Raw genomic sequence first — 9,286 nt, 5'->3', positions numbered from 1 at the left:
TGATTACCCTTAATCTTTGGCTATTAATTAAAATTGTCTTTTTTTTTTTTTTTACTCATGCGGTTGTACATATACATACATATCATTGGGCTGCCCCTTTCTTTTCCTAAAATTGGCCGAGTCCAGTCCATTAAAGACTTGACCTGGCCCAATCTCCTTATTCATCAAACATGTACACACATACACAACAACCAAACGACCCCTTTAGGCATAGAAACAAGGGTTTCTACCAACCCTAGCGTCGTCGATGCCATCTCTCTCTCTCTCTCTCTCTCTCTCTCTCTCTACTGCTTCATCGTTGCCCAAAATGGCTAATTTTCATACGTACGTCACTTTTTACAGTCTTGGCATGGCTGATTGAGGCAAACACTTAATGCTTTGCCTCATCTCTCCACCAATTCACAACCAAACAAGGTATATCTTCAAATTTCCATTTGCTTTTTTGAGAGTTACGGTCAAGAGACTGAAAACTCTAATTAATTTTGTTGTATCTGATTTTAAATACTCATTTTTTGTTGGTTTTGGCTGATTTGAGCGGGAATCTAAGAGGATCTCCACCCCCCTAATTTCTTAGTCTCACATCGAAAGATTAGGGTTTTACTTTCAGATTTGGGGTTCTATATAAAGAAACCCATCCTCAAGACACACATACACCGAATATCACACAAAAACAAGTCTTAAGATCCAAAAGTGCGGAATTTGAGCAAGAACATTTGAAAACTTAGGGTTTTTAAGCATTTTTGCAAAATCCTTAATCTTCAAGTGTGCTTAGTTAAAATTTTAATCATTTTTCTTTGGTTTTGTGGCTGAGTTTCGAGGGTGAAGAGTCCAAAGATCTCCAACTCCATTCTTCTCCTTCTTATTTTTTCGCATTTTTATTTATGTAGATCTCTTATTTAAATGCTTGTATGTTGTTTTTATGTAATTTAAGTTTAGTGTAGTTGAAAGCATGTTTAGCTTTCCTTAAGTGTCAGTTAATTTAGATGTTAAAATTAGGTTAGCCTTTTGTAGTTCATTTCTAGTTTGTGCTTAAGCATATGTTAATGTTGGTTTAAGTTTAGTAGCAAGTATACATTTGAGTTGTTCTGTTCCCTAGTCCATATCTGCTGATAAACATTGTTATTATAATGATATTTTGTCTGGCATTAGATTCTAAAAATGTGATTAAGTCATGGTTTTTTTTTTTTTTTTTGATGTTGTGATTAACTGATTAGTATGTTTATAATCTAGCTTTATCATTGTCTAGTCTAACCATAGCCATATGATGTTTGTTTGTCTTGATTTAACCCATAATAGAGGTTATTTGTTTAAATTGATTCTAGCATGTCAAAGCTGTTTCATGTTCTGCTTAACCATAACTTGTTAATGAAGTCTTGAATCATTAAGGGGTATAGATCTAAACAAAAGTATAAATAAGAACTCAATCTAGACATATGAAGCCTTTATAGGTAAACAAGTTTAGAACAACAATGAAGAGTTTTGACATGATTATTTGAGCCTATTTGCCTTTAACTTGACATCAAGACTGTTCAAACTGCTTTATATTGCTTTAACCTGTTTTGGTACAATCCTCTTGATGAGCATGCTTTATTTGTCTAGTCTAGAATTTTGAATATGATATAAATACTGTTTTATAATTTTCAAATGGTCATTAACTTATTAATGTGAGACTGTGTCACGACCCGGCTAGGGGCCATGACGGGTACCCGGAGCTAACCACCGAGCACCACTCATTCTATACTCATCCTGCGTTCATTCATTATTCTCATGTTTATAATCATAGGAAAACCATTTTCATTGGAAACATGATTACCTTTATATACATAAGCCCTTCGGTTATCAAAATAATACATATATATAATGGCAGACCGTGAGTCCATACTACCCACACATACGTATCTACGAGCCTCTACTAGAGTACTGTACATATGGACGGGATAGGACTCCGTCGTGCCCAAAACATATATACACAAAAGAATAAATCAATGGCACCTCCGGAATAATGGAGTGTTCTCAAGGTCTGCTAATAGCTCCTACGAGTCTAGATCACCTCCCTGTCTACCTGTGGGCATGAACACAGCGTCCAAAGAAAAAGGATGTTAGTATGAAAATTGTACTGAGTATGTAAGGCATGAATGAAATGAACATGATAAGGAAATCATAAAACATGAGGTAAAGATATAACCTGCTTAACTTTTAAGAGTGTGTATTTTAATCATATTACATATCTCATCGTATCACATATGCCATCATATCACATATACCATCGTCGTTAACCCGCATCCGGGTAACCATCATATGCCGCCTACTAGTGGTGTCATGCCCGGCCCTCTAGGCTTGGTGTAATCATATGCAGCCCACCTTAGCTGTGACATGCTCGGCCAATTAGGCACGGTGGAATCGTATGCAGCCCGCCTTCGCGGTGACATGCCCAACCAATTAGGCACGGTGGAATCATATCATCATGCACTCGTCATAAAATTATCATCATCATACCTTTATCATAAAACATGCATTAGAACTTAAAGGCAACTATAGCTATGTCAGGGTGACATGAGGTCGTGAACCCCCGATTGCATTATGGAGTGATCATATTCATCATATCTCACCTTGAAGGGACTAACATTTAAGATGAGTGTACACAGAGAACAATATCATCATCATTATCATGCTCGTGTCGTATCTCTTTTCCTTATCTTATACATATATAGCTCTCTATAGTCATAGACTCATAATTTCCATTATATAAGAAAATCATGGAAAAATAGGAAGATTCATCTATAGGAGTCATGCCTTAGAAGGAAATGACTAGCCTTACATACCTTTTCATTTAGCTCTTCTATAGCTTGATCGTTCTCCTTCAATGCTCGCGTTTCTACCTTCAAGAGCGTTCGTATTAACATTAGCTAATCGATTGTATGAATGTGCTTACTAAGGCTAGAGAAAATTGGGCAGCATTTCCTTTGTTTATACTACTTTCCTTATGTCATATATCAACTCCCAAACGTCTATAATAACATGCACAACATTATAACAATCTTCATTCATCCACATTATCCACATTTCATACTTTCACTTCAATTCATCCATAATCATGGTCATAATATACTATTACATTTACTCACAATAAAATGCTTATCCCATGTCCTTCATATCATTTATAACATAATCATAATCACAACATATCAAGAATCATGACACATCCCAAGCTACTACTCAAAATCTCATTATTCTCATCTTTGCGACCCATTTTCATAACCTAAGTCTTTCAACCTCTCAATACCTTAAACAATATGGAATGATCATAAAACTTACCTTAGATAGTGTGGGAATGAGCCTTGAGCGGAAATACTTCACTTGAGCCAAAACCCTAGTTCACTTCTAATGGAATTTCTTGACTTGGATGAACTCTAATGAGTTTCTTACACTTGGTTTTCTTGGTTTGATGAAGTTGAGCATAAATTTCTCTTGAGTTCTTGTGGAAGAGGTGTGGAGAGCGTTCTAGAGTGTTCTTGAAGTGTGGAATGAGAAAATGAAATAAATTGAATGAGGTTGGTCCCTTATATTAATTTTAGAAGCAGTCCCGACTCAATTCTACGGACCAACATACGGTCCGTATATTTTCGTATGTCTGGCCGTAGATTTGGTCCAGTGGAAGTCCCATCCTGGTCAGAACATACGGCCTAACATACGACTAGTATGTTTTATACGGCCAGTATGTTGGGCCGTATAATGCCCAGCTTTTTTCCGAACTCTTTCTCGTTGACTCGTTTGATCTCTAATCCTTATGGAACCTTCTTAACACTTTTTTAACACCTCATTAACAATTTAAGGGACATTATAACTCTCCTCCAAGACATCATTAAGTCATCATTAATTCGGTACTCATAAATCCTATCCGACACATAACGTATACCTTGCTTTTCTTGGCAACTTTCTTCTCTTACCTCAAATGTCTTTGAGATCTCAATTAGGATCATCAAATGCTATTTCTTACTTACTGAAACATCGCACACTTCGTGCCCTTCGTTAATCTATTCATTGTGCATCAACGGGAAATTTTTCGAGGTGTAACAGACTGTGTGCTATCTAATACCCTTGTGAGACCCATGATGATCATTTGAGAAAAAACCATCTTGTATGCCACCCATGGCCAGTTATGTCTTTGTACTTAGGTTCCCACTAATGTTAGTCTATAAATGTTTCCCCAATAATCATGTTACTTAATTTGTGTGGAGATGGAATCTTGCGCTTATATACTTATGTAAGAAAGGCTAAAGAATGATACCATATTTAGACCTTATTTGCCTTATAAAATTCTGTGTATATGATTTAGTGCATCGTATTTTGCTGTATCTAGAAATGATTCCCTTCAAGTAGTTTTTAACCTCTATTAATGCCTCATATGCTTGTTTAGCTGGTTTGGCTGTACTGTCTATCTTAGCATTGAAGTATGACTCCCTATGTGTTCTCAATCCTGTTTAAGCATGAAAATAGACAATAATGGGATCAATGAGGTCATTTGATATTAGAAAGATAGCTGCTTTTCTGTGTAGCCTGTTTGCTCCCATACCTTTGAGATTTCTACGACCCTTTGTATGTATTGGTATGGTGGATATCCTGCTGTCTCATTTGTTGTATGAGTATGAATAGCATGTTAAAAAAATTGTTTAAACATAGCTGATACGCTTGAAAAAGAATAAGGTTAGAGTCTTCATGTTAGTATTGCTATAAAATGTGCCAATGGTGCATATCTGTGTGAGTAGAGGTTCAGTCCTGTCTCTAAGGTTTAAATCATGGTAACTTGAAGCATGCTACATGTTTAGTATAGGGTAATTTATGTCTAAGCTTAAGTCTTTTGCATAATTCTTTCCCCTCTCATTTTGTTTGAGTAAGCAGCCTATGTGCCTTTGTGAACTTGAAGGTTTGTTTAGGAGTATTTGGTTAGCTCTACATGATTCTCTTTCCCTTTGCCCCTCTTTGTCATGTTCATAGCACTGCCAAGTGGTAGACAAGATTATTGAAATGGCTTACTATATCTGAATATGGATCTTTGCCTAGACTGGAAATTGTTGGTTCATCTAAATGACTATGTATGGCTAATTCTTGAACCTGCTCATCCTAATTTATTTGTATAGTATGAAACAAATTGGGTAGTTGACTCCTTTTTCCTCTGCGCCATCTTGTGATTTGTTCCTGATCCAAGCATATTGAATCTTGCCTCTTTCTCCCTTTTTGTCAACACCAATAGTGAATGACCTTGAACCATTTGTGTTAATGAAATCTGAACATGTTAAAGCCTGGTATAAAACTGAGCATGTTTGACTTGTTAGGATTAAAAAGATACTGGATTTTTCTTCCTTGTCTTTCCAAAGATCACGTTTATTTTTCTGCCAATTCTTGTTTTCTTTTGGGATTTTGTTTGCTATAAAAGAAGGATATATATTAATATACTACATGTATACAGCCTTAGTGTGTTTATATTTTGGTATATATCGACCTGTAGATTGAGGATACTCGTAGCATATCTCACTTTGGGAGTTTTCTTGAATAGGAATACTATTTACTAAATATTGGGCTTTTAACTCCTGTAAATTATCTTTGATCGTCATGTTTGGCCTTCCCATTACATTCATGTACTTATGAGTTTTGGGCTTATTCCCAGAACTTTTTCTGTGCTTAAACTGGGTTTGTTTCTCCAATGTTTTGTGTAATTTGGATACACACGTATGAACTAAAAATGTCCTATACGTGTGTTTATATTTAATTATCATGTATACATTCTTAGTTCATATCAAATGAGTTTATAAGTCTTGGTGCTCTCTAACTATAATTTTCCCTTTTCCCCTTTGTGTTTGCATGGGATCAGTTTCGGGGGCCACTTTGGCCAGTCTCTCTATTCAAAGCTTGTTAGGCTAGAGTCCCACCTTTCTCTTTTCTTGATCAAGTCAGAACCAAAGACGAAAATAAGAAGGCCCGACCCTGGTGAAAATGGTCAATTAGTGGGCTTAGGTACGCCCACCAGCCTAACTCTTTCTTCTTCCGTTTTGTATATATATGTTTGTATGCATTATGGTTGTATATGTAAGCAACGTAAATATTATTATTGAAACCCAAAAATGTGATTAGAACTTTGGAAGCTCGGGTAGATTGGTTTAATATTTTTCTAACAATATTTTCAAAATTAAGCATGGTTCGAATGATAATTGCATGAAATTGAAAATTCTGGATTTTTTGCAAAGAATATAGATATGTTTTTCATAAATTTTCAAACTGATAAGTTAAATGGCATAAATGAATTTGGACGGGAAAGACATTTCGGCCTTTAGCCCTTCACGAAAAATCAGAAATGGAAGCAGGCCATTTGGATATAATAAAAATGGGACTTAAACATCTTGGGTTTTATTTACAAAGTTGGGAACTTGGCTAAGTTTGGACAAAATTGGAACAAAATCGATTTTTAAAAGTACAAAAATGGACTCTTTCTAACTTACATTGACTTAAGGTATTTTCAAAACTTCTGGGGGCTAAGCCTAAATCTTAAGGCCATAAAACAAGAGGGGTATATTTGGACCTTGATTTTTAGGAAAAGATGGTCTTTATGTATACATATAAAACCAATTATATTTTGCAAGGGAGATATACTCCATTTATTTTATATATATAACAAAAACTTATAAGGATTAAATCATGACATTGGACCGAACTAGTAGGAACTCTACCTAAGAAGAATCTTAATTAGTCTTTGGTCCGAAAATGAAGTGAATATAAATCCTTATAAACATTTGCCAAAAGAAACCAACTCTTTTTCGTTAAGAATATTTTGCCAAAAACAAAAAATGGAGTTATGACATTGACATGACAATTTTTGCAAGAAAGAAAATATTTTAGCAAATAATCACAATTAATAACACATTGAAGGTCGAAGGTCAACCGTATTCCACGGACCCTTAATACTAGGGTGTTTAAAAACTTCCCTGAGGGATTACCAGAACCCTTATCTCGAACTCTAGTTTTAAAGAATTTACCTCTTGTTTGACTAAATCTTTTAACTCGTTTTTCCTAATTTCCTTTATAAAATTAGGTGGCGACTCTAAAAATATAAAATCAGAATAGAGTCCACAACCTCTTAGTAGTTTTTATGCACCCGCGTAAAAGTGAACGGTAATAGATGGCGACTCTGCTGGGAATTTTCTAGGTTCTAACCATAAGAGTTTCAATTAAATGTGATTTAATTGTTGACTAGTTGCTTATTTGTTTATTTTCTTGCGAATATAAATTGTCATGCATTCATATTATAAACTCTGCCACCTTGGCAAAAAACATGGTTTCAAAAGGGACACCCGGGATCGCAGCCTAGCCTTCACTAAAAAACCTGTAACACCCTTTCTTTGGAACACATTGAACGCGAAGTTGGTACATAGTCGTCCAATAGCCGACATCGGTTTATCCCGAGTAGTCCGCTCGGGTTCCTTATAATTCAAAAAAAGCCTACTCTAGTATTAGACTAGGATAGAGCCGAGCCAAATCCTACCGGACTAGCGCATGATTGACCTAGACGGTTTTGAATATTTTAGACGTATCTAAACCCATCAAGGAAATTACCTTGTGTCAAAATGGTCTATGGCCGAAAGGCACCTCATGCCCATTATGTGCTAATTAGAAGCATGTTTGTGCCTATGTGTTAAACCATTGTCTATGGGGTTGGGGGATTAACTGTGCTTTATTTTGTTGAGGATTACCAACTTGAAATTCGACATGGTTCTCGAGGCATCAGATATGGTGAAAATATGATGGGGTTTGATGAACACTGAGGAACAAAGGAAAGTGACCAAGTATTTACGAAATCTTCTCTCTTTATTAATTATAATTGGATGTAGGGATTTGAATGAGATCATCCGAGTTATAGGAACTGAGATTAGACGGTGTTCAGATTTAGGAATGTCGTAGGGATGGCCCTGACTTTAGAGGAGCTTCGGGATGTGAAGACAACATCAGGACTAGCCTAGGAAGAAGAAAGAAATCTGACCAAACCTCCTTATACCATATAAGCCTACTCCTAACCAAATCCTCAAAATGTTATCCTTATCCCACTCTAATTGGATATTCGTTCCAACCATAGCCTTTAGAGATTTACATAAACGGTGTGGGACCAAACAAGAATTTATGAAAACACCCTGGAGAGTTTAAACCCTTTGCTGAGGGGGAAAACTGTTTAAATCCTTTGCTGAGGGGGAAAACACCCGACCTTTGGCCTTTGTCGTTTGCTTATTGGGACTCATGGTATTCCCGAAATACTCTCGGATGGTTCCTCCACAGTAAAAGTTGCTTCCATGCTCCAAAAATAGTGTCAAGACCTGAACCATATTGTTCAGATCATTGACCACGAGACGGTTCAGCTTGATCAGAAATTGGCCTATGATGAGATCCCGATAGCTATTTTGGATAGAAAGGTTCACCAGTTGAGATCCACTAATATTCCTTTTGTAAAAGTTTTGTAGAGGAACCATTCGAGTGAAGAGGCTACATGGGAGGCAGAGCAGGCATTCGAGACAGATATCCCGAGCTTTTCTCTTAAGTCATATCGAAGAGAAGAAACTTCTACGCATCTTTCCATTGGTTATACCACTTTATGTGTTTTCATGAGGAATTTAATTGATCAATAATGCGTTTACATATTCGCATTTATGTGTTGACTCATTTGAGTTACCGTTGGTGTTATATTTCTTTTCTGTAATTTTGTATGATGGTACGGAGTCGCCCGATGCCCCATTTTGCATGTGATTGATGGTATGGAGTCGCCCGGAACTCCTTCGTATATGTTGGCTTATAGGTTATGGTTGTTGGACGTTGTTGTTAGCTGTTTTGAAACAGGTATATAAATGACATTAGTCATAATTATAGGGAAAACTTTGCCCAAATTTCGATAGGCCTAAGAGACTTGTTAAGAAGGTTAAGGTTGTTAATGTGTTCCTCTTTGACCACGCGAGGAGCTTTTCTTACGTTCGAGGACGAACACTATTTTAAGGGAGGGAGAATGTAACAGCCTGATATTTTTTTAAGTGTTTAGAATTACTTCCTTATTTATAGTTATTTAATTTTAGCGGGTTTCGTATCGAAGAGGATAATCATATATTCATATATAATATCTGTGTACATTTATTATTAGGAATAATATATTTATGTCTTAATGTATGAGATGGTAGTTCAATAAAATGGTTAGAGAGGCAAACTTGCAATTTAGTCTTTTAAGTTGGCTTTTTAATAGGTAATTTTGTATAAGTTA

The 9,286-nt window shown here is 36.0% G+C and overlaps 1 long non-coding RNA gene across 2 annotated transcripts; it reads left to right on the top strand.

The window, feature by feature from the left end:
- Positions 1-152: 152 nt before the first annotated feature.
- On the top strand, positions 153-8,820 carry LOC132641645 (uncharacterized). 2 transcript variants are annotated; one of them, XR_009582916.1, is made up of 3 exons: positions 188-414; positions 5,870-6,012; positions 8,494-8,820. It is a non-coding gene; the product is annotated as an uncharacterized LOC132641645 (long non-coding RNA). The 2 variants fall into 2 exon arrangements; XR_009582915.1 differs by lacking the exon at positions 8,494-8,820 and having other exon boundaries at positions 153-414; positions 5,870-6,148.
- The last annotated feature ends 466 nt before the right edge of the window (positions 8,821-9,286 follow it).

This window comes from Lycium barbarum, chromosome 5, assembly GCF_019175385.1.
Source record: "Lycium barbarum isolate Lr01 chromosome 5, ASM1917538v2, whole genome shotgun sequence".
NCBI classification, from domain to species: Eukaryota; Viridiplantae; Streptophyta; class Magnoliopsida; order Solanales; family Solanaceae; genus Lycium; species Lycium barbarum.
The sequence above is the reverse complement of the archived record's forward strand: the minus strand, read 5'-3'. Positions and strand labels throughout refer to the sequence as shown.